A 26,463-nucleotide genomic window follows, 5' to 3' on the forward strand; every position below is an offset into this window, starting at 1 on the left:
CAAATGTCCAGAGCCAAGTGTGCATATAAACATATAAACATATAAACATATTTGTTAGAAGATAGTTTTCTCTTACCGATTTCTTAATCCTGACCAATGATTATCTTTGTAGCCATTACCACTAGCACTCGGAAAAGTGAGTTAATGGCAGAGCAGGATCTATAATACACAGACAGCCTGCATCAGGGTTATGGTGAGGTATCCCCCAAAATGGTCTCAGTGCTTGAATAAAGTAGCCTTGGAATAAAATTATGCAAGAATGGAACAACATAAGAGCCAAATTATGAGAAGCCTTGAACAGTGGCTCCAGAAATTGGCTTCTGACGGGCCTTGAGATTATTAAAGGGATAGTTTACTCATGAAACTGACTTGGGAGATTTACTACTAGTTTGTGTAGGCCTGCCTCAGCCTTAGTTTTGGAGTTGCGTTACCAATTCTTAGCATCAGTGTTTGCTAGACGTGGCATCAGAGGCTCCAAATAGTTGAGAGAAAGGCAGGCTCTATAAGGACCTGAAATCATTTCATCTCAGTTAAGTGCTCCAGTTGGGAATTTCTAGGCCAAGGAAGTCGGTCCCTTTCCAAGTGAAGCTGTTGGTGCCCATGTTCGGTGTGCCTATTTGTGGCAATCGGTGCCTCCTTTCCCCTCCTACCACTCATATCATCACACCTTACTGATGCTTGTGTCAGAATCACTGATGAAACTCAAGTGTGGAAATGCTCATAAGGTGAACAATTGATGCGGTTTGCATGGAACTGTCTCAGTATTGACACAGTACCAAGTGCACTGTGTTTCAGGAACCCTGCTCAGTTACTACTCATGGCCAGGACACTTGGTCACCCTTGCTGCTGGCCAAAGCCTGAAGTCACCAGAGAAATCTGTATGTCACTCAAAGATTTCCTTACAGTGTCATTGAAGCTGATGAATTCGCCCCAGCCCAGTGACAGAAGGAAGGTCTCCACACTTTATACTGAAAGTAGATCCATCCCAAGGGAATACTCATATCATCCATGTTCATTTAAACTGACACATAAACCAAAACATCGCTGTAAGTAATTTAACACACAAGGGCTGGCCGTGGCAGATCACTGAGTACTCTTCTCACAGTGAAGCCTCATGTGAAACCAAGCAGTTGGCAGAAATTTAGCAAGTAAGCAAAGAATCAGGGGAAAAAAAATGCTTAAATCTGATACTCTGTGACAGAATCAACTGAAGCAGAGTACAAAGTGCTGGAATCTAAGAGTGTGCTTGTATATACACATACATACGCATACATGTACCACATTTTTCTCACCTTACCTGAAAAGAAAGGCTTACTACAAAATTCCTACCCTTGTACCCTATGATGCCCTTGGATATTTTATTATATTTTACTTCATTTCATTAAAAAAAAAAACAACTTAAAATGAGATGTTTAAAAAGCACTGTGATTAAGCCTGACAATCAAATGTCAGAGACTTGGTACAAATAGGTTAAATGCTGATGAATTAGGTTTCTGTTACCAAAATCACACTCACTTTTCCATTCAGCTTCCCTGTACACCCAAATCCCCATGGTTGAACTGAAATTTTAGGAATATTTCCGCTACTGGTGCACCCTTGGCTTGAACTCCACATATCTTCCGCGTGTGATGGTGTTAGGATTGAATTTGTCTAGATAAATGTAAATTAAAGAGACACACTCTTTCCATGTTCTTGGGGAACATATAAATCTTGCCCCAAGGAACTTGACATACAGCCAAATAATTTCCTACTTTTTGTTTACTCATGTGTCTTAGTCTGTGTGTCTTGCTGTTACAAAATATCAAACAGACTGCATAGCATACCAATAATAAATAAGATTATTTATTATTAAAATTAATAAAGATTATTTATTATTAAAATAAATACTTGTTTCCCACAATTCTAGAGGCCAATAAGCCTGAGATCAAGGTGTCAGCAAACGTGGTGTCTGCTAAGAGCATATTCCTTGCTTCCAAGATGGCATCCTCCAAAAGGGATGAATGCTGTATCCTAATAAGGCAGGGAAGTTGGAGTGGTCAGGTGTCTGTCTTATTCCCACTGAAATGGGGATTAAGTTGCAATATTAACTTTGGAGGGACACACCTATTCAAACCACAATCCCAGCTGAATAGATCAAGCAAACAACAGCATCTTCAAATTTTACGGGTACAGAAAGTACGGATTATGGAGATGGAGTAATTTCTCCAAAGTGACAGATATTCTAAGTATAGAATCAGCAGCAAAATGGCATCAGGAAGATAAATCAGACTTTGTATTGTTTTGCTTCCAAATAAGTGTCTTAAGACCTCTTTCATCTGCTCTCATCTTCCACTGAAGAAAGTTCCCTTGTGCATCAGGACCATGCTCTGAAGAGAAACAGGACGAGAAGGCAATGTGTAGCTGTGCTTCATGGCCCATCCCCTTTTCCCATATCAGCCATCTCCTTTTTGTCCTATCTTGGCTCTCATCTATTTCACCCCTCCTGCTTTGCTCCGTCATTCTGTGTTGCTGACCAGTAGCGACACTGAAATGACCAGGCACACTCTTGAGGGTCTGAGAAAAGCCGGCACCGCAACCGGACCCCTCACTGCCAAAAGCAGCCGTGTTTAAACCCTTTTCTCCGCCGCCCCTTTCCCCGGTGGCCTTAGCTTTCCTCTGCCGCGTCTCCAGCCCTCTCTCTGCCACTCTTCTTCATTCTTGTCCCTGTTTTCTGCTGCATTTCTCCATTCTTGTCCCCAAACTTAGGTCTCTCTGCCACTCGCCTTCCCTCTCCTCTGTTGTCCCAGTCTTTCGTGTCATAGTCTCCGTCTTTCTCGTCGTCCTCGTCATCCGCCCTTCCCAGCTTTTTTACAACGGCTTTTATATCGTTCTCCATCAATCGCTTCTTCCCCGTGAGTCCACTTGGCGCTACCTGATAGGCCAGTAGCAATGACATAATCACAGCCCATCCCTGTGACTTCCTGTTTACCTGCTGGCGAGACCAAGCCTGCCTCCTGGCCCTGCCCAGCCGCCATCTTACAACGGCCCTTCCCAATCCCAGGAGCGGCTTTAGCACCCTGCTCCCCACAATTCAGTTCCCTACATCAATTCTCCACATTTACTCTGTCATTCATCTCTTCCTTTCCAGTTTTTTCTTCAGTTTTCGTCATCCTGATTGGTTTAGAGTGCCATGGAAGTGGACAGAAATTCCCAGTGCCTAAGAGGGATCAAATTTACTGCAGATTATCATTGGTTTATAATTTACATATCAGAAGCCACATGGAATTTTCAAGATGTCCCTGAAGAAATTACCTGCATTGGTTCATTAAAGGCAAGATAACAGGAGTCCTGGTAGTAAATCATCCTAAGCCTCCCTCTCCCTAATTCCCTATTTTTGTCTGTGATACCTGGTCATTTCACTGTTTCCCAACATATTTCAGCTCTGAATGTTCAGATTTCTAGTTTTGTCTATCAGAAGGGCTACCCAGTAGAGAGTTTATTGCCATCCATCCCATCCACCCAAGAGATGAGACAAAGTCTGCTGTAAAACTCCATTCATTTACTATTGTTTACTTCTTTATGTCTCCAGACATAGTTTCCCCGTATTTATAAATAGAGATGATAAAAAAAAAAACCTCTAGAGGCTCTTGAGACTGCTAGCATATAAAGTATTAAATAAATGGAAGTTGTGGTTATTGCTCTGTGTGGAAGAAAATGGTTTATAAAAGCAATCTTAATTCACCTGTTTTAACACTATAATATAATGTAGTAATCATCCTGCATCCCACAATCTTTTCTTTTCTTTTTTAAAAAAAAAAATTTATTTATTTTTATTGCAAAGTCAGATCTCTATATATATATGTGTGTGTATGTGTGTGTATATATATATATATATATATAGAGAGAGAGAGAGAGAGAGAGAGAGGGAGAGAGAGAGAGAGAGAGAGGAAGATCTTCCATCTGATGATTTGCTCCCCAAGTGTTCTCAATGGCCAGAGCTGAGCCAATGTAAAGCTAGGAGCCAGGACCAGCTTCTCGGTCTCCCACTTGGGCCCAGACTCCCAAGACTTTGGGCCATCCTTTACTGCTCCCCCAGGCCACAGGCAGGGCACTAGATGGAAAATGGAGCAACCAGGACACAAACTGGCACCCACTAGGAATCCTGGTGCTTGCAAGGTGAGAATTTAGCCATTGAGCGGTTGCGTCAGACCCTGCCCCAAATATTTCTTGAAAAAATACTGGAACTAACCTGAAATTCAAAATGCACGTACATGTGAGCACAACGTACTTCAAAGGAAGGCAAATGATGATCACAGTGCAGGGTCCCAAAGCCTTGGGCCGTCCTCGACTGCTTTCCCAGGCCACAGGCAGGGAGCTGGAAGGGAAGCGGGGCTGCCGGGATTAGAACCGGTGCCCATATGGGATCCCGGTGCGTTCAAGGCGAGAACTTTAGCCTCTCAGCCACCATGCTGGGCCTCCTACAATCTTTTCTTTCCTTTGCTTCTTTTCAGAAAAAAATATATTTGGCCCTTTAATCTTCCTCATGCAACTAACATTCTTGTTAAGCATTTTACATGTTCTTATTACCTTATCCTGGTATACTGGAAACCATAGTTTCATCTTGCCTTCCCATCAGAGACTGGGCAAATGTATTTAACTCTTGCTTTGGTTGGACTATGTGTCTGAAAGTTCACGTGTTGGGAATTTAATCAGCAGAGCAGCAATGTTGGGTGTTGGGCTCTTTAACAGGTGAGTATGCCGTGGATATTGACTCTGTTCATCATCCTGATAATGGTTCCTGATGGAAAGATGAATTTAGCTCCCTTCTTGGTCCTGTTAGCTTTGGCGTTCTTGCCTTTCTGCTTTGTGTGATGGCATGATGTAGTGTGAAGGTCACCGACAGATGTGTGCCTCTCAGTCATGGAGTTCCCAGCCTTTGCAGAAGCGAGAAATGAATTTCTGCTCATAGTAAATTACCTAGGCCAAGTATTGTGCTATAGCAGCACTAAGCTTAATAAGACCTCTAACCTTTTTGCTCTCATCTATAAAGATATGAGTAACTGTAGAGGAAAATGGGAAAGTTTATGAAACTGATTTGTTTACCAGCAAATGGTTCTTCATCATTATTAGTACAGATTTATGTTATGTAATGATTGATTTAGTATAACTTTCAACTCTAGGAATATATTCATGAGACTAGTACCTTCTTGAAACATGATTTACAATCTTATTCAACTTGTAGGACTTTTTCAGAAAAATATGCAGTAATTAATCCTGCAAACCTGTGTAGGACATTTTTTTGTAGGAATATTTAAATAATCATGTACATATTTTTGCTTGGTAAGAGATAAACTCTCTTAAGGAAGAATATGCACATATTCTTTTTTAAGATCATAATACCGTTAAATAATTTATCATAAAATTTAAAATATAATTATTAAAGATAGACTTTCTATTATTTAAAAGCAATATAGACATGCAATTTATTTTAAATGAATGATTTAAGAAGGAAAAATTTATAATTTATCCAAAATTGAAATTCAGAAGTTACATATAAATATTTGATTTTATGATTGAATACACAAACCATGAATTAAAATTGAATGATGTGTTATGGTTTATAAAACTGATAAGAATTTGGTCCAATGTAGTATTGCAGTTGCTTCGGGTACTAACTGCAATTCTAACATCCCATATCAGAGTACCAATTCAAATTCTGGCTGCTCATCCTCCTATCCAGTTCCCAACTAATGCTCCAGGAAGGCAGCAAATGGTAGCTCAAGTGCTTGGACCCCTGCCACTCACATGGGAGGCCCAAATGGAATTCCTGCCTGCAGCTTTGGTCTGGCCCAGCACTAGCTGTGCAGTGATTGAGGGAATGAGCCAGCAGATCAAACTGTCTCTCTGTCTCTGCCTTTCAAAGAAATAAAATGAGTGTTTAAAAATTTTCATAAAAATTCTTTGTGGTTGCATGACATTTCAAAAGCTTATTAATTGTAGAAATTGGAGATTTGTAGCTAAGTGCTGTTCTTTGCAACTTTGAGTATGGAAACAACACCTCACAGGTGTGGATGCTCCTTGCCAATGAATGAATGAAAAGTCTTATTTATGCAGCTTTCACCATTTAATTTCTTCACACTGTCTCTGGGAGTTCTAGAATAGTCAGGCTGTGCAAATTGAGAATTTGGACCAAACGGATACAGTTCATGGCTCTGATGAAGTTCGGAATGATTTTCCGATCTGTATTCCTTGCCAGCAAGTGTTTCAACAACCATGTTCCTTAACATCTTCCAATTTACCCATCAGTAAGAAACACAATGCTTTGACTTGAAGAGAAAGAAGTTAAAACTTCATAATAGTGGAAAAGTACTTGATGGTTTTATAAATAAGTGACTATTTGAGTGAATATAGTATGTTCATGGTTGTCATTATGTGTTATACATGTAAATATGTGTATAAATATCATGGGCACTGATAACCCTAAGGACTTCTCTTTCAAAGGAAAAGCAATTATCTAATGATTTCATCTTTCAGTCATTTTTTTAAAAAAAAATTTATTTATTTTTATTTGAAAGGCAGGTTTAGAGAGAGAGAGACAGAGATATCCTCCATTTGCTGGCTCACGGCCCAAATGGCTGCAACTACCAGAGCAGGACTGAAACAAAGCTGGGAGTCAGGAGCTTCCTCTGGGTCTTCCACATGAGTGCAGGGACCCAAGGCCTTGGGCCATCCTTCACTGGTTTCCTAGGCCACAAGAAAGGAGCTGGATGGAAAGTGGAGCAGCTGGGACATGAGCAGGTGACCATATGGGATCCTAGTATTTGCAAGGTGACTACTTTAGCCACTAAGCTGCTGCCCTGGGCCCCCTTTCAGTCACTTTCAGGATGAGATGGAAACACTCATTGGTAAGGCTAAATTAGGTTGTGCTACTGTAGCAAATAGCCCTAACCTCTCAGTGACTTGACACACTTAAACATGATTTCTCACACACAGTATGTGAGCAACACAGCCTACAGATGTCTCTGCTCGTGTTTTTCAATCAGCACTTGCTTTACAATCACTAGAGCAAAAGGATGGGAGGCTGGAAAATCACTGACTAGCTTTTAATCTATGTCGAGAGGTAAAGAAATAGAAATAAATATAGACAGAGAGATCTTCACTCCTGCAATCCCTGCAATAGCCAGGGAAGAGAGCTGGGGCTCGAGCCACAAGCCAGAGATGCAGTTCAGGTCTCCAGCACGATTGGCGTGAGCCCAAGTATCTGAGCAATTCCCTGCTGCAGCCCAGGACCTGTATTAGCAGGAAGTTGAAGGGAGGAGCCAAAGCTAGGAATCAAAGCCAGATGCCCTGATGCACAGTGTGGGTCCTAGGGGCTGACTGGATGGCTCAGCTGGCTAATTCTCCTCCTTGCACCACTTGGTTCCCATATGGGTGTCAGCTCATGTCCTGGCTGTTCCACTTACCATTCAGCTCCCTGCTTATTCTCTGAGAAAGCAGCGAAAGATGGCTCAGGACCTTGGGACCCTGAACCCACGTGGGAGACCTGGAAAAGTCTTTTTGGCTTCTTGCTTTGGATTGGCACAGCTCCAGCTATTGCGGCCATTTGGGGGGTGAACTAGCAGATGTAAGATCTTTCTGTTTCTCTTCTCTTTGTGAATCTGCCTTTGGAATAATAATTTAAAAAAAAAGAATAAAAGAGAAGAATGTGTGTGCCATAATTGTGGGCAATCGCCCAGGCCCCTGCCCTGCTACCTGGTGGATGTAACCTAAAGCTTACTTCCCTATGGTGTGAGGCACACCTTCCAGGCGTGCATGACCAGGCTAGAAGGTCAAAGTGATTACACGTGGAACATGACCTCTGACAAGACCAAAAGATCAATGGAGATACATGTGCCTTATAGCCAGTGACAGTGTGTTCGGTGGGTGGGTGTCTGTTGGAAGACACCCCCCTGCCTTCCCCTTCAGTAACCTTTATAATGCCGGATCTGTATTGAATGAATGGACATTCCTCACCAGATTGTCTCGGGCGGTTCCTTGGCCAAAGAATACCATTTCCTCACCCTCGGTGACCTCAGCGCCTGCTGGCAGGTTCTGAACCTCAGACGTAATTACTAGGGTAAACAGAAAGAGACGTTCCCATTCACTGGCTTTTAAAACTGACAACTAGAAAAGGCACAGGGAGTTTGTGCTTGACCTCTGTTGCCGCAGTGGGGCAGAGTCAGAGCAAGTTAAATGGCTCCTTCCACAGGGTAAGAAAATGCAGTATCATCCTCTGCCTGAACAGTACTAATAACCCACAGATATAATAGATAGAAAACTTTTTTAAAGATTTATGATTAATTTTTTTTTTTAATTTGAAACAGTTGCAGAGAGAGGGAGAAGGGAAGGAGGGAGGGGGAGAGTGAGAGATAGATGTTGCACCTGCTGATTCACTCCCCAAATGGCCACAATGACTGGAGCTGTTCTGACCCAACCAGAACCAGAAGCCTCTTCCCAAACTATGTGGATGCAGGGTCCCAAGCTTTGGGCTGTCTTCTGCTGCTTTCCCAATCCAAAAGCAGGGAGCTAGATCAGGGAGCAGGAAGTAGAGCAGCCAAGACACAAACCGGCACCCAAATGGGATACCAGCACCACAGCAGACTTAGCTTGCTCTGTCACGGATCAGCCCCAATGTGTGAGACTGATCTATCTCCCATAAAGTGCCCGTCCTCTCCACCTGGCAGGGGTAAGCATTCCGTTCTGCTGCTGGCCTTTTGCTGTTAATAGCTTCTTTGTTTGCCTTCTCAGTAAATCTCCAGCTTCTTGTTCAACACTAGAAACAGCTGAACATCAGCAAATACATCATAAATCTTCCGTGCTTTGAAGCTTCGTTGTGAGGTGTGCATGCTCTCTAATGAGGATCCTATCTGTAAGCTCAAATCTTATTAAGATTGAATACAGAGCTGTCAGATTCAAATATGATCCATGTTTCTGGTAATCCCTACATGTCTTTGGCTTATTGTCTAACATCTGACCCAAGAGACATTGTTAATTAGGATTTAATATTTCAAGCTTATTTTATGGTCTATTGTCTTAATTTTTTGGCCTGTTAAAACTAGCCTTATATACATACTCCAGCCAAATCGGTGCTGGTTTCTCACCCGTTCCTGAAGTAGTCTACCCCTCCTTTACATTTTAGGACAGTTTGTTACTCTGAAAACTCAGTTCTTCAATGAATAAAGAAACTCAAGAACCCATAGTTCTCCTGTCGTTTTGTCATTGTGCAAAAGGATGGTAGCAACACTCTGTTCAGCTCTCAGATTCTCAAGGTGCTTTGTTCTTTTTCAGTCTTTGCGGAATAGACAGTTACTATGTTGCAGGACGTTCTTCATAAACTGTCCTTGTACCTAAATGAAAGTTACTCTAAATTGGCGTGATCCTTACAGATACGAAGTCATAATCTTTCTAGTGCATGATATCAGGAGACACTGTGTCCTTTGGGAGTATTCCCATGACTTATTGCTTTATTTTTTTAAACGACAGTTAGTTCCTAGCAGACAGGACATTTCAAGCTCAATGTAAATATTCCTGTTTTTGATATTGAGTCCATCTTTTCTCTAAGGAATTCTCATTCATTTTATTGGAGGAACATCTTATTTGAAAACTCGTATCAGGCACTAGACGTGATTATTTCTGTTGATTACATGTGTTTTAATTCACACAGTATCTTAGTCTATTTTTGGTGCTGGTAACAAAATATCTATGGTTGGATAACTGATAAAGAAAAATGTTTTTCTTGTCTTGTGCTCAAAGTCTAAGGTCAGAGCTGTAGCATCTTAGGGATGGAGGAGGATACTTTGCTACATAAAATTCTTTGTAGGCATAACCAATCTAGTCCCACTAAAAAAAAGTATTATTCCTTTTTATTGACCTATCACCTCTAGAAACATCAACACATTGGGGACCAAGCCACAACTTGAGCTGAATGGAAGCAAGCCATGTTCACAGCACAGTGATATCTCTCTCCACTTCAAGTATAAAACACAATAAAAACTAAATTCCAGGTTTATGCCTGTATGCTAATACTCCTGCTGTGAGAGACCTCAGTTTTTAGGTAGAATTCTGTATTAATTGATTTCTGTTTGCAACACTTCAAAATATCATTTCTTTCATGTTTCTAAAAACAGGTAAGTCATTAGTTGAGCCATTGTGATATTGTAAATGTATCATTTCTTTTTGACTGCTTTGAAGAGTTTCTTACCCTTGATTCCGAACACTTGGCTGTGATATATTTGGATATGGCTTTTTTGTTTTTCATTTTATTTTATTTTATGCTGTCTAGGGTTCTTTGAGCTTCTTGGATACATGAGTTTAAATATTATTTAAATGTAAGACATATTAATGGTTATATTGCTTTCTTTTTTGAAAATGGATGATTTTTAGCTTAGCAGACAGTTAATTTGGTTCACAGTGGACAGCAACTGAATCTGTTCAGTTATTGAGCTTTCTTGATATTGCCTGTTCCTAAACATCTTGAATCTCACTCACACGTACACTACTTGGGCAAAGCCTATGTATAGATTTGGTGTCTCCTTTTGGGGCTCCTTCCTCTGGGATAATAAGCACTCTCACTTTTCCGCTGCTCTTTTTGTTCAAGCAGATGAGAATGTGGCCTTCTGCTTGAGTTTTAGCCGGCTGAAGAATGCCCTCGGGCAAGAGTCACATAAATGAAAATTTAATCCAGTGAAGTATTCTTTCAAGGGTCAACTTCTGTTTAGCTTCTTCTTGCTGCTTTAAAAAAAAAAAATTCTTCTACACATTCCAAATAGCTTTTAAATACATTTATGTTTAGTTTTCAATTTTTATCTATTAGATTCCTAGTTGGATACAAGCAATCCTACCATTGCCTGAACAGAATTCTATTTTTCTGTTTTGTTATTCACATCCCTTATTTTTGTGACATCTGCTGCCACCTTTTTTTTCCCTGTCTTTACTTATCTAAGTTATGCTTTATGTACATATTTTTCCGCATGAGTTATTTAGATCTGTTATATATTATTCCGATCTTAAGTTATGCTGTCTTTTTACTATAGCTCCTCTTTGTTTTTTCCAGGTGTTTTTTTTTTTTCCTTGATTGAAGGAAAATACTCAAGTGTGTCTCTCCTCTGTCATTCTCTTGATTCAAGGGATATATTATGAAATATATTTCTGAAACTTATAGTGAATTTTAACTAAAGAGGTCTTACTAATATCTCTTCTTCCTGTACTCATTTTTCTTCTTGCTGGAATTCATCTTCCATCAATTGTGTCGGGATGAATTAGTTGCTAGTAGCACTGTTGAATTATAATTATATTTCTGTTGTCACAGGTGATTTATATTTGAACCTGATGCAGATTTCTGTTGTCAAAGTGACATTTTTCTTGGCACATTGAAGACACTGTTCAATTACTTTGAATCCATAGTTTCTGATGTTTACATTTATGTCAATACAATTTTTATATTTTCATGTATTTTTTATCCACTCAATCTTCTAGGGTTTCCTCTTTAATATCTATGTTCTAAAGTGTCATTATAAAACATTGAAATATGTATGTGTGTGCATGTGTATACTTTCAAGCCTGGGGAAAATATGGTTCCATTTATTTTTGTGCAAGAATTGGTTGGTCCACTTAATCTGTAAACCATGCTTTATTTATCATACCAAAATCCTCACATATTAAATCATACCTCCATTCTCTCTAATGTTTCTCTGGAGAAATATTTAGAGACATTGGAATTCCTAGATATGTTAAGTTGTTCTTTGGTTAAGGTTTTTATAAGTATGATTTTTAATATCAAAGATCACAATTTAGACTTTTTGATCAAATACTCTCTCTCCATTTGTCCACTTTTTAAAACTCTCTAAGGATATAAGTTAAGATCGTTTGAAATCCCTGTCCCCTCTGATATTTTTATTCTGCGTCTGTGAGGATAAATTGTTTCAGTTACTGGATTTTTTTTTTTATCTGGCCTTCATAATTGGCTGCCAATAAATGTGTGGACATCTGGGCATTGATGTTGAGTTTAGTAGCCAAAATCTCTTCATGGATATTGGTGCGATTTTCCCTGCATTTTAAACAAGGCTACAGATGGACAAGAGAACTGTCAGAAAAATAATTTTGAAAAATAATTCATCTAAGTTTTCCCTTTATAGTGTTGCTATATTTTATGTTATGTATTAATTAATGTTTATGACACTAGCTGACCTGGAGACACCAAATAAGAAGTGTTTATTGAAAGGACTATTCAAATCTGGCTCTTCAAAATAGCATGTTAAGTATTCTTTCTAATGCTAATATATTACAAAATAGCTATTCAGCTATTTCCCTTTTCGGCCATATTATTAATTTTTTTGCCCGTAATTTAACATAATGAATTAATGCTACACATACAGTAAGAATACTTAATTGCCATACTTAATTAAAACATAATAATTGCATAATCAGGCAAAGTATATTTTTATGATGCTGTTTCATTGATTTTTTTTTCATGGTGGCTTCTCATCCCATAAACTTAATGATAAAATTGAGCAATTCACAGGGTGTTTCTCAGCGATTAGTTCGAGTTAACCACATTCAAATTCTGTCATGAATCATACACCTTGTTTTTTTAGTTCTCCGCCTCCTGTGATCTAGAGGAGCTTAAGTTAATTGAGATAATTAAGAAAATCATATTTGATTGTCTAAATGCCCCTCCCAGTAATTTTAATATTGCAGTTACTTTAAAATATTCAGTGAGTACAAATTAGTATAGGTATCAGATAAAATATTAATGAAATAAGCTCCTATGTACTAACTAGTGAGCTTAAAAAAACTAGTACTGCAAATATTTTGAGGTCTTCATTTCATGCTTACTGGCTCATTCTCCTTTTCCATTGGATAATCACCACCCAAATTTAATGTTTACATTTTGTGTTCTTTCTCTTTGAAATGTTGTCACATAATTGGACATACGTATGGGTTTTAAGATTCTTTTAAGTGATAGGGTGACTTTTATCCTACAACCTTCCCTTTTATTCAGTGTTACGTTTCTGTGATTAACCTGTTTTGATTCATTTAGTGGTAGGCTGTTAATTTTAGTACTGTTGGTTTTCCATTTTATTAGTATTATTCCAGGTTGTGGTTAGTCATTCTCCTGTGTCAGTTCTCTATATTATTTTTGTTATTTTTAGCTTTTTGTCTGCATATTGTGTTATATAAAGTCCCATAATTTTTATCATGCCTCTGAGAGTTTGATATATATTCCTTTGCTTTTCTTTATATTTTATAATTAATGTGTCCTGAAACCATACCATTTGACCTTTTTTTACACTTTATATAGATTTATTTAAAAATAAATGTATGTATTGTCTTTCACTTAAGTTTTACATTTGTGACAATTGTGCATGTTAATATATGAATAATGTGTGCTTTTTTCACCAATGATATGCAGGCGCTGCTATGTAAATAAATGTCCGTTTTAACCTACCCCTCCCTCCCCCCAAAAAAGCACATGTTTTTGTTGGCTTACTGTGGAGCATAGATAAGATTCCGTAATGGAGTAGGACTGTTTTCTGCCAAGGATTACTTGGATAGTCTTAATATCATAGATGGGCCATGCACAATTATCAGCTTAAAAACCAGCCTGCTATATAGATTTCTTGAATTTTGAATCCCACTTGTTGCAGTGCTAGGGCCATACTGCGTGATTTCATGGGCCTTACGCAGCCTGCATGCTGACAGTAAGAGGTACCAGATCTAAGCTGTAGGTTGGACTTTTTAAAAAATTACAAAATGCTAAGAATCAGTTCACTGTTGCATGTGTAACACACGGTGTTATATACCTCAAATATGTACAGGAAAGTCCCGTGGTATCCATTCAACTTGGTATGATCAGATTTCAGAATTCTTGCCTACCTGGTTGTCTTTGAGCTATCATAGCAAAATACTAGGCATTGGATGACTTGAAAACCAGAAAGATATTTTTCGCTCTCCTCCAAGGCTAGAAATGTGCCAGGTGCCAACATCTTCACATCCTGGCAAGGGTTCCTTCCTTGTACATGGCTACCTTTTTCTGTTCTCACATGACAAAGAGAGAATGAGCTCACTGTTGTCTCTTTCACAGAGGACAATAACCCATCAGATTAGTGTTCCACTTTTCTGATTTAACCTTAGTTGCTTCCTAGCTACAGTTATAATCACATAGGAGGTCAGGGCCTCAACATATAAATTTGGCAATGCAGCAAGGTGGAAGAATCCACCATGGGGGGAGGGTTCTGGGACGGGTGGGGGGAATCCAGTGCCTAAAAAACTGTGTCACATAATGCAATGTAATAAAATAAATAAATAAATAAATAAAATGAAATTTAAACAAGTGAACCCTGTCATTAACTGAATCATTATTGTCTAGTGCATAACTGTACTAACAGCTGAAGTTATATGAAAAGGAGTTACCTGTTTGCTGAGAATAAATTTAAAGGTAAACTTTCCTACTGATTAGAGGTGTAAGGGTTTACTTGGCATAAGTGGGCAGTTAAGTAATGTAGCATCTTCCATGCCTCAAATTTTAAATAACTAAAAGATTTCATAAGACAAACAATGTGATTCTTCCCAGCCAATCTTGTAGGACCTTTTTTTTTTAAGGTTGTCCAAAGCTACTGTATTTACAAAATGGCACAAAAGCAAATTTACTTGTCAATGTAGAGGCAATGCATGCGTCATTCACATCTTCAACAATAAAGGAAAGTCTAATATTGTAGAACTGAGAATGCTGGCTCCGATGGCAGCTGGTAAGCAGTAGAGTCACACAGGATACACCAGAATGCGCAACACTGCCTAAGTAAAAATCTGTTAAAACTGAAACAGCTTTAAGGCCATTCAAGTTTAAGCACAGAAACAGAAATCTTTCGAAATCCCATCCAGTTGTGTTTCAATTATCTCACTTTTCTTACTACTTCTGGTCTTAAACTCTTGCTTTACAAAATCCAAAAGGAAAATACGGAAGAAATCGATACAATAGAGGCATGTTAAATAAGAGTAATATACAAAGCTGTACTTGAAATGAAGTAAGTAAAACCAAACCATTACGATTGTAAAACTTGTTACTTGTTAGAACCTACACTAGGATTTGGGTAATATAGACAATTATTTTTAGTTAGATTATGTTGCTCTAACATGTCTTTGTCATCAGTGCACTGTTTAATCAAAAACACCATACACATATGCTCCCTTACAATAGCAGCAAAGGCCATGAATCCCTGCAAAGTTGTCCGTTTCAAATGGCTTGGATAATGAGAGGAATGAAAGTGTGGATAGGTGACATAGTAAGGAGAAAAAGATGGGAATTCAGAGATTCATGCAGTTTAGCTCTTTTAACCTGCCAGCCAGCTTGCTAGCAACATGGGACAATTTCCCAGTCCTGTGGAGTGGGAATGTGACCACCAGTGACTTCTGTTTTATCCCGAGCTGCAGTAAGAAGTTGCTTGGACTTCATTTTTGATTTTTTTTTCTGTGTTATAATCCCCAGAATCAAAATATTATCGCCTTTTCTGCAATTGTTTTCTGAAGAAATCCGAACCTCCAGGCTTTTGTCCCAGATGAGGACACTTTGCTTTTAGTTTTGCTTCTTTAACTTTCTCTGGACTAGTCACTTTATCTTCCAGTTCCTCTGGCATGGAGGCTGGGGGCTCCGCAGACAATGCTGCTCCTTCTTCCTACACCAACTCTCCCTTGAAGGACCCTTTTACACTTTAATTTTTTCTGACTACATTAAAGTCAAGTAGAATATTTAATTTGTATGAAATTTGCCTTTAAGAAAGCTTGATAGCAAGGACCTAGTGACTTGTCTTGATATATGGGTAGAGCCAGATTTACAGGCAATGACTGAGCAGTGATTGTGGGTTGGGATAACCCACATGGGAAAGTCTTCTCCATAAGTCAGATCTACATGCTGATGTGATTACTCCAGAAAAGGCACAATTCTGGTTGATTTCAGCTGGCCAGAAAAAAAATACGTTTTTAAAAACACTTGCTTAGCAGTTATGTAATGTTTACTATTTTCCTGGCAATATTGTAAGAACTTCACAGATAGCACAGGTATTTGTGACAATCCTGTGATGATAAATACTATATCATTTTCTCCATTTTACAATTTAAAAACTTGAGGCACAGAGAGTGTGAGCAGCTTTTATAATAACAGCCAGTAATTCAGACAAGAGTTGACGTCAAGGACCAGGCCTTGAACCAGCTAACATGTTAGTGCTGTGGGTGGTCAAGTTGTTTTAACAAAATTACTAACATTGTACCTGATCAAGTGTGTAGACTAATGTGGAACTGGAACTTTTTAAAGTTGTTTTCCTTTTTTTATTTATATGTGGTGAAAAAAATGTCATGTATTTCATAGATACAGATTTCACAACGTATTTCCCGCCCTACCCTCCTTTTGCCCACATTCCTGTCTCTCCTTCCACTCTTTCTCCTTTAAAGTTTTGTAATGACATTCTTTCAATTTGTTTTGCAACCAGACACTTAACCCTCCGCTTACCAAAGAATTTTAAAAGTAGGTAATTAGAAAAACTAGTAGAACTAGAGCTTAGAAACTGAGTTAAATATTATGACCAGATCTAAAATAGATATATTGACGACGAACAATATAGCAACTAATACTTCAGGGTCTGGCATGGTGGCCCAATGGCTAAATCATTGCTGTGCGTGTGTCAGGATCCCATTGAGACAGTGGTTTGTTTCCGGGCTGACTCACTTCTCATCCAGCACCCTGTTTAGTAGAGGATAGCTCAAAGCCTTGGGACCCTGTACCTCCATGGGAGACCCAGAAGAAGCTCCCAGTTCCTGGCTTCAGATCAGCTATTTTGGCCACTTGGGGAGTGAACCAGCAGGTGGAGGTTCTCTGTCTCTCCTTCTGTCTATGGATCTGCCTTTCCAAGAAAAATAAATCTTAAAAAAAAAAAAAACTAATAATTCAGAGAATGAATAGAACCATGAATTCTGCATGGACCATAGGAGAAGCTATGGAAAGGAGAAAATATTTCAACTGGGAGTTACAAGTGAGTAAAACATGAAGAACTTACATGTCAGGATGGTGCTTCAGCCTTCAAATTACTCCTCCAAACTACATGGAAAAGTAGGTTGCCAAGCTACACACAAATAGTGTCTGACATATGATATCTCAACTTACAATTTTTAAGGATTTTTTTTTATTGGAAAGGTAGATTTTACAGAGAGAAGGAGAGAAAGACTTTCCATCCACTGGTTCACTTCCCAAAGGGCTACAACAGCGGAGCTGAGCCGATCTTAAGCCAGGAACCAGGAGCCTCTTCCAGGTCTCCCATGCGGGTGCAGGGTCCCAAGGCTTTGGGCCGTCCTCGACTGCTTTCCCAGGCCACAGGCAGGGAGCTGGAAGGGAAGCGGGGCTGCCGGGATTAGAACCGGCGCCCATATGGGATCCCGGGCGTGCAAGGCGAGGACCTTTAACCACTTGCGCCACTGTGCCGGGCCCCTAAATGCATTTTTCACTTATGATACGTCCAACTTGTCCTAAATATTGCTTCTAAGTTGAAGAGCATCTGTATATTAAGATCTTTGGACAGAGTTCTGGACACACCCTAGGTACATGTTCCAGTGTTCCTTGCAGTGGCATATAATCAGCAAATGGCCCAGTGGATATAGACAGACCTGCACGCTATTTCTAGTCCTGGTCTATGAAAAGATACTATGTTATCTTTCACATGATCTCTTGCCTTCACTACCACTGGACTGCAAGGAATCTAGGAAGGGCGAGCCATCTGTGGACTTGAGGGATGACAGGGCCACAGTTGGAGGGAATCTGAATGTGTGAGTCACCCGAGGAAGGCTACCCACCAGTCAGAAACACCGGGCTCATACTTTGGTGTGTTGAGAGCTACCCCCTTTTTTTTTTTTTTGGACCAAGCTGTTAAAAGTAGGGAATTTTTAATACTCCCTAGGATTTATTATTATTGTTACTATAACTAATGAACAATCATTAGTTCACAACTTGAGCTATTATCTCAACTCTCTGTGGGTCAAGGGATTTTTGAGTTATAGAAAGAAAACATGAAAAAAAATATGATAGCATACTCTAGGTATGCTATCACAGTGGGTTGTGTGAGTGGAGTGGAATCAGAAGCGTTTGGCCTATATTTGGGGGTGATGAAAAAAAAGGGGAGGGGCAAAATGAAAGAAAAGGAGAAAAAGTTCTAAAATAGGGATTGACAAGCTACTGCCAGTGAATCAAATCCATCCCATCATTTGCGTTTGTGAATAAAGTTTTATTGAAACAAAGCCATGCTGATTCATCCATGTATTGTCAATGAATAATCCTGTGTCACGTTGAGTTAGGTGCACCCTCCCAAGGAGTAGCTTACCTGACATGCCACAATGCCCACCTCGAGAATTCTAACCTCTGTAATAGTTCCTATAGGATGTGTATATTCCCAGGGAGTTGTAGTTTTAATGTGTACTGCTTGCATTATGATTTTATATATTATGTACAAATATAACATATTACTCTCTCATAGTTCAGAGCTTTCAAAAAGCTAGGAATTCTTGTGGACATTTTAGTGAATAAGTTTATTCAGTCCTGGCAAAACTCTTATAATGTTAAAGACTATTATTATTATTCTGTTTTTCTTACAAAGCTGGGATCATAGCAAATCTGTGGCCCCCATCAGTATTTCTCTGATATTTTTTCTTTTGAGAACAATATAACATATACAAATTACACCTGAAAAACAATCATCTCATAAAATTTAAAAACATATATCACATCCCTATAGATACTTATATGTATTTTTGTATGGACTCAGATGGAGACAGAGAACTGAGGGTGGCTTGTAGTTACAATCACAAGGAATGCATGACTTACAGCAACACACTTTTATTTAACTCAAACAGGAAGAACCATGTGCATTGCTCTTATCCTCCCATTTAATTAGAAAGATTGGTGCATCATCGGCGTGCTACTTTGAGAAAATGTTAGAGTGTCTGGATTTTTTTTTTTTAATCGAATAATTTTCTTCCTTTCTGTATTAGCAAAAGAATCTGCAGAGGCTTCAAAAGAGGGTGGGTTCCTCAAGTCAAAGGGTTTTTAGGATGCATTCAGAGAATCATATACTTTTAAATCCATTTTTCCTACCTTAATTACTTTGCCATTTGCATTCCAAATAGCACATTATTGAAATCAGATTCAAATTTACATTTCATTGTTGAATGAGAGGGAAGTGCTATCCTGTGCCTTTGGAGACATTTGAAACCTCTGTTGTGCTGCCCAAAATGTGAGCATTCCTTTTGATGCAGAGGACAGTTTGAACTAAATTGCTTGTGGCAGTAGGAAGCCAACATTCTAAAGAAGAATATGATTTAGGTAAAACTCATTTATTTGAATATTACATCACCAGCACTGTGTCAATCGATGTTAATGTTTAATTCAGAATATCCATTTTCCTAGGCAAACTAGAATTCCTGCTGTTAACTTTTGAGTAATTCAGCTTTCTAGAATACATTTTTTTTCTTATTGGATTCAAAAAGGTCTTTGGCTTTAATCTGCCCCGCCTCCCATGTCTTTGGTTGTTCTTTGCTAGTATATGTGAGAAAGTAAAATCATAGAGACTGATGGGCAGCAAGAATACTTCCATCCTCTAGTTTGATCCTTAAATGCACGTGATGGCTAGGGCTGGGATGGGCCAAAGCCAGACTCAGGGAACCATGCAGGTCTCCCACATAGATAGCACAAACCCTATTTTTTTTCTTTCTTCTTCTTTTTTATCTCATTTTATGACACAGATTCATAGGCTCTGGGATTCCCCTGAACCCTCCCCCCATATGGAATTATTCCGTATTGTTACAGTAGTATAGTTCAAATCTAGTCATGCTTCCTTCATTGTGGGCATGGACCATGCAGAGAGTCCAGCATCTTATTGTCTAGATAAATTCAACAGTTTCCTTGGGAGACCATCCCCAGTCTGAATCGTAGAGCTGGCAGAATATCATCCCCTCCGATGGAAAGTCACTACACAACTTGGACAACAATTTACAACATCATGAAGTTAATTGACATGGTATTGAGTGACCAATATGTTAGAAAAGGCAAGTTCTGGGCCCGGCGCGGTGGCGCAAGTGGTTAAAGTCCTCGCCTTGCACCCCCGGGATCCCATATGGGCGCCGGTTCTAATCCCGGCAGCCCCGCTTCCCTTCCAGCTCCCTGCCTGTGACCTGGGAAAGCAGTCGAGGACAGCCCAAAGCTTTGGGACCCTGCACCCGCGTGGGAGACCCACAAGAGGCTCCTGGCTTCGGATCGGCATAGTATCGGCCCGTTGCGCTCACTTGGGGAGTGAATCATCGGATGGAAGATCTTCCTCTCTGTCTCTCCTCTCTGTATATCTGACTTTGTAATAAAAAAAAAATAATAATAATAAATCTTTAAAAGAAAAAGAAAATGCAAGTTCTTTTTTTTTAAAGGCTTTTTAATTTATTTATTGGAAAGTCAGATACACAGAGAGGAGGAGACAGAGAGGAAGATCTTCCGTCCGATGATTCACTCCCCAAGTGAGCACAATGGCCAATACTATGCCAATCCGAAGCCAGGATCCAGGAACTTCTTCTGGGTCTCCCACACGGGTACAGGGTCCCGAGGCTTTGGGCCGTCCTCGACTGCTTTCCCAGGCCACAAGCAGGGAGCTGGATGGGATTAGAACCGGCGTCCATATGGGATCCCGGCGCATTCAAGACGAGGACTTTAGCCACTAGGCCACGTCGCCGGGCCCAGAAAATGCAAGTTCTTAACCACATCCTATGGCTACTTTGTTGAAATTTCAATTTTAGTTTATACACAACTGGCTGCTATACACCTTAAAATGGCTATAGCGTACTAATCAGCTGTCTTGTGTCTATTTTCATTTTTGTATTTAGCAGCTTATAGTATTTAAGCATGATTTTTTACTGAACTTGGCAAATTTTAGGATAGTCTAAACAGGCTTAGACCTCAAACAAGCTGTATGTTAACAATTGAGGAGCAGAACAGTTTTAGGAGGGGTGTGCAGAGAAATCTTTCATACCTTAGTGAGGAGTGACTAATCTCTGTGTCCTACCTGGTAAGGAATATGGGAGTCCAAGCAGTTTCCTGTCTGTTCTAAGCTTTCCTTATTGGTCTCTGTCTATATGATCTAATTTGGGGCAGGGGGGGTTTCCATAGCAACCCCGATGGTCATTGCAAGAGAGGGTGGGGACCCAAAGTTGGAACTAAGTAAGGACCAGAGAAAGCTCCTCTCCCAAATCCCAACGGAAGTTTACTGTTCTGTTTCTGAGGATCGCTCAGGGCTCCTGGCTGTTGTTCCGATGACATTAGATCCTGCGAGGAAGGATCTGGGCTTCTTCCATCCCGTATGGGAGATCTGACAGGGAATGGATGACCTCAGAGTTCTCAGCCTACGAGGGCACTCCAATTCCCCGTGGTCTCCTTGGCAGTTGGGATGTAGTCCTTGGTGCCCACACTGATAGTCCTAGGTGAGGATCCGGGAGTCTCCAGGGTTGGGATACAAGTCTCCTACTGTCCTCCTGCTCCACTCTGGGGTCTCCCCCGCTCTGTGCATATGCAGGTGACAATAAACAATTAAAAATAAATGTTTAATGCAGAGTCGAGTCTGCTGTCTCCAAGTTACCTGTTACAATCTTGATAGGTTATACTTCACATCTTCCTCACACATTCTAAGAAGGTGGAAGATTTCTCTGCTCTCCCGACACATTACGGAATAATACAGGGTATTAAAAGCATATCAGGCTTTTAGTTCTTTGATGTAGATCATAAGCAGTCTGTCTCTCATTGATTGTTGGTTCATTTGGTAATATCACAATATCTTACTGTGTGTGATACAGGCTGTCTGAATGTGTAATAATGTTACAATTTACAGGTACTATTTTTCACATTGACATCATTCCATCTTAAATTAAGGCAAACATGTGGCATCTAACCTTTTGGGAGTGGCTCATTTCCCTTAGCATAGTCATTTCCAATTGGGCCCATTTGGCCATGAAGAAATGCATTTCATTTTGTTGTTGTTGTTGTTGTTTGTTTTGTTTTGTTTTGTTTTTAATAGCTGAGTAGTATTCCATGGAGTAGATGAACCAAAGCTTTCTTATCCAATCTTCTGCTGTTGATGGGCATTTCGGTTGCTTCCATGTTTTTGCAATTACTGATTGTGCTGCAATGAACATAGGGATGCATGTTGGTTTGTCGTAAAACAGGTGTTTTGGATATATTCCTAGGAGAGCTATTGCTGGGTCATATGGTATGCAGATTTTGAGTTGTTTGAGTGCTCTCCAGACTGATTTCCATAAAGGCTGTACCAATTTGCAGCTCCACCAGCAGTGGAGTAGGGTTCCCTTTTCCTCACATCCTCGCCAGGAAGTGTTGTTGGTGTTTCTTTATATGTTGGCCAATCCTACTGGCGTTAGGTGGTACCTCGTTGATATCTTGATTTAGATTTCCCTTATTGCCAAAGAGTTAGAGCATTTTTTTTTTCATATGCCATTTGGGTTTGTTCCTTTGTAAAGTGTCTGCCCATTTCTTGAGTGGTTTGTTTATTTTGGTGTTTTGGTTGTTCTGGAGATCTTTGTATGTTCTGGAAATTAGCCCCTTATCTCCTATGTAGTGTGCAAAGATCTCCTATTCTGTGGGTTGCTTTTTTACTTTGTCGATTGTTTCCCTTGCTGTACAGAAGCTTCTTAGTTTGATGAGGTTCCATTTGTTTATTTTGGTCTTGATTGCTATTGCCTTTGGAGTCCTTTTTAGGAAGTCAGGGCCTACACCTAAATCTTGTAGTGTGTTTCCTACATTTTCTTCCAAAAGTTTGAAGGTTTCTGGGTGTAGGTTTAAGTCTTTTATCCATTTAGATTTGATCTTAGTGTATGGTGAGAGATGTGGGTCTATCTTCTTGTTTCTGCAGGCTATCAGCCAGTTGTCCCAACAGCATTTATTGAAGAGGCCTTCCCAATTCCCTGGATTGTCATCTGTTTTTTTTTTTGTCAAAGATTATGTGGCTGTATCTGTGTGGGTTTCCTTCTGTTGCTTCTATTCTATTCCATTGATCCTCCTCTCTGTCTTTGTGCCAGTACCAGGCTGTTTTAATATCCACCGCCACATAGTATGTCTAGAGCTGTGGAATTGTAATCCCCCCTGTTAAATCCCTATTCTTCAATATGGTTCTAGCTATTTGTGTCTTTTTGTGTTTCCCAATGAACCCTTGTATCATTTTTTTTCCAGTTCTATGAAGACTGTTTTGGGTAATTTGATTGGGATTGCATTTGATAGTATGGACATTTTGATAATATTGATTTTTACCTATGCAGGAACATGGCATGTTTCTCCAATTTTTGAGGTCTTCTTTAATTTCTTTTTAAAATTTTTTGTAGTTTTTTTCAAAGAGGTCTTCTACATTTTTAGTTAGGTGTATTCCTAGATACTTCATTTTCTTCTCTGTTATTTTGAATGGTACCATGTTGGTTAGTTTTTTTTTTTTTTACATCTTGGGTCTGTTTCGTACACTATGGCTGTTGATTTTTGTTCATTTATTTTGTACCCCGCCACTCTACCAAACTATCGTATAACTAGCAGTCTCTGTATTGAGTCTCTTGGAGGAATCCTGTTTCTTGAGCTGTTGCTACTGTTTCCCAGGGTCTGCTGCAGTTAGGTGCTAGAGCTGGGACTTGGATCCAAGTACTCCAGTATGGGAAATGTGCATTTTTAAAATATTTTTTTTTATTAGAAAGGTAGATTTTACAGAAAGGAGAGACAGAGAGAAAGATCTTCCATCCTCTGGTTCATTTCCCAAGTAACTGCAATGGCTGGATCTGAGACAATCAGGAGCCAGGAGCTTCTTCTGAGTCTCCCACGTGGGTGCAGGGTCCCAAGACTTTGGGCCGTCCTCTGCTACTTTCCCAGGCCACAGGCAGGGAACAGCCAGGACATGAACTGGTGCCCATATGGGATCCTGGCATGTGTAAGACAAGGATTTAGCCACCAGGCTATCATGCCAGCTCTGCAAGTGTGTACATCCTAACTGGCATCTTAACAGTTATTCTAAACACTCACCCATTCTATTTGTTTTCATTGCGTGAATCATTTGTGCTAAGGTAGATATGACACCCTACTAAAAAGTGCATATAGTTTCAAATGCTATTCTTTCTCACCTTCAAGGCTTCATCTGTAAATACATGACTATTCAAATACTCAGCATTACTAAATTAAAAAAGCTATATTAACAGTGAAATATGGCTTGAAGAGTACAAATGAAACTACAAAATTTTCATTGTGAGTAGACGTGCTTGCCTGGCTAATGGGACAGATAAAGTTTAATAGTTAACAAGTATACTATCTGTTAATTTTCAATGTCTTATTTAAATTTTCTTCTTCAGTCTAATGCTCTCCCAACTGAGCTATTCCAGCCACACAATACCTTATTGAAATTTACATGTAAAATGGGAAAATCAGGTTTGTATTCAGAAAAAAAAAAAAAAAGACCTTTGGTTTAAGGTAGGAGTGCTCTGTTTGTGAGCCAGATATTGTATTATTGGGATTTGAAAAGACAAGCAACGACTACTCACTTCAGTATTCCACTCTTTCCTGTAAACCAGAAGCAAACATTTAGAAGCTTTAAAGGGATGTCTGTTTTAAAATGTGACTCAAAACCAACGAATCTTTCTATTTATGAGCTGAATGTTATGGGAGGCCACCTGCACCAAGAACCAGAAGAACAGGCAGAATTAAAATGGAGTCAAGTATGCTGAGTGCTCCTGCTATCACTGACCTTTGAAATGGGCAAGTTTTCAAAACTTCAGGAGATTCCACATGCAGGTTTTTGGTGTAGATGCCAACTGGCACACCCACATCAGAGTGCCTGGGTTCTGGTCCAAGTCCCTGTTGTGACTCTAGTTTCTTGCCATAATGCACTCTGGGAAGTGGCCGATCATGGCTCATGTATTTGGTTCCCTGCTGCCCACATCAGAAACCATGATTATGTTCTCGCATCTGGCCTACTCTCAGCTGTTGCAGTGATTTGAGGCAGTGGACCAACTGATGAGAGAGCTCTATATATTTCTTTCTGTTTCTCTGTCTTGCAAATAAATAAGTTAAAAGAGAAAAAAAATTATAAAATCCTTATGGCTTTTTGACTGCTCACTTATTTGAGAATTGGCTGAAAAAAGCAGTTATTTGAAAGAGATTCAGAGAGGGAGAGAAGTCAAGAGTCAGTGTAATTAAAAAAAAAAGTCTCTTATCTTAATTTTGTAAAGAAAAAAACTGAAACAATATTTCCACAGAATGAGATGTCACTCAATTCTAGAACTGCAAATAAAAAGCCGATTAGGATCTTCGCAATTATTGTAATTTTGTCTTTTGACATACACTTTATAAGCAGTGATCCTTTTTTAATGGTGTAACATTGGACGCAAGATATATCCACACAGATTACAGATAATGCAATCTCCATGATCCAAAAGTCATTTCCAAAGATAAACATAAAAATGCAAGTAAAAAAAAAATATTACCAATGCCACAGGAAGTCAAGGAAAGAAGGAAAAGAAAAGTTGATCCCTCTGAAGTTTGAATATGGGTCACTTAAACAGCTGCAGATGGGATGGCCAGGCTCCTACAGTTCAGCCCAATCAACTACAAATGTTCAGGGCTGCTCCATCTGATGGCTGGTAACTTGCAGGTATAAGCCTAGTGGTTTATGCACCTTTACAAGGAAGAAAGCTACAAAGAGAAAGAATGCACAGTGTTCTAGATCCGAGGCAAGATTTTAGTACACAGAACAAAATCGGCAGGGACAAAATCTCTGAGTCTTCTAAAATCAAAGTCACTCAGCAGTCATATCATAACTAAAGGACTCATTCCTCTCTCAGTGTTGTCTCTCACTAATCTAATTTTAGAAAGTAAAGGCAAAGAGAAGTTTTTATTGCCCTCATTCTGCCCGACCCTGACCGGATTTGCCTATTCACTTCGAAAAAGTGTTCTTTCACCAGCTGGCTGAGACTTGAAGAAATCTCAGCTATAGTCTCCAGAAAGACGGAGGAGTCCCAGCTGTTCCTGTCCCCAAACTATTCGGTAGGAAAAATTTCCTCTTACCTCTTGTTTGTTAGGGAACCTTTAAGCTGAAATGGCGATAGACATATTAGCAAGAGGAAAGACAGATGGTTCTTCACATATGTACAAATGGGCATTCACGGAAAAGAAAAAATGTGATTCAGAGGCGTTTAGAATCAGGGTGGGAGTGTGTACTATCATATACACTAATGCACACTACCCCATTTTAATAGGAACAAAGAGAGAAGAAAGGCAATTCTAGGAAAATGAATGTTGTTTGAGGGAGAGAGATGGGCGCTTAGGAGAATACCTGAGGTATAGAGTGATGCTGACTTCTCTCCAATGAGTGATCCCTAAGCCAAGCATTTATGACA

At 39.5% G+C, this 26,463-nt stretch overlaps 1 pseudogene; it reads right to left on the reverse strand.

Moving 5' to 3' along the window:
- Positions 1 to 15,321: 15,321 nt before the first annotated feature.
- LOC121159472 lies at positions 15,322 to 15,650 on the reverse strand (annotated as a pseudogene).
- Positions 15,651 to 26,463: the final 10,813 nt, after the last annotated feature.

The sequence above is a fragment of the Ochotona curzoniae genome, unplaced genomic scaffold (genome assembly GCF_017591425.1).
Source record: "Ochotona curzoniae isolate NIBS_2020 unplaced genomic scaffold, NIBS_Ocur_1.0 contig_4220, whole genome shotgun sequence".
NCBI lineage: Eukaryota > Metazoa > Chordata > Mammalia > Lagomorpha > Ochotonidae > Ochotona > Ochotona curzoniae.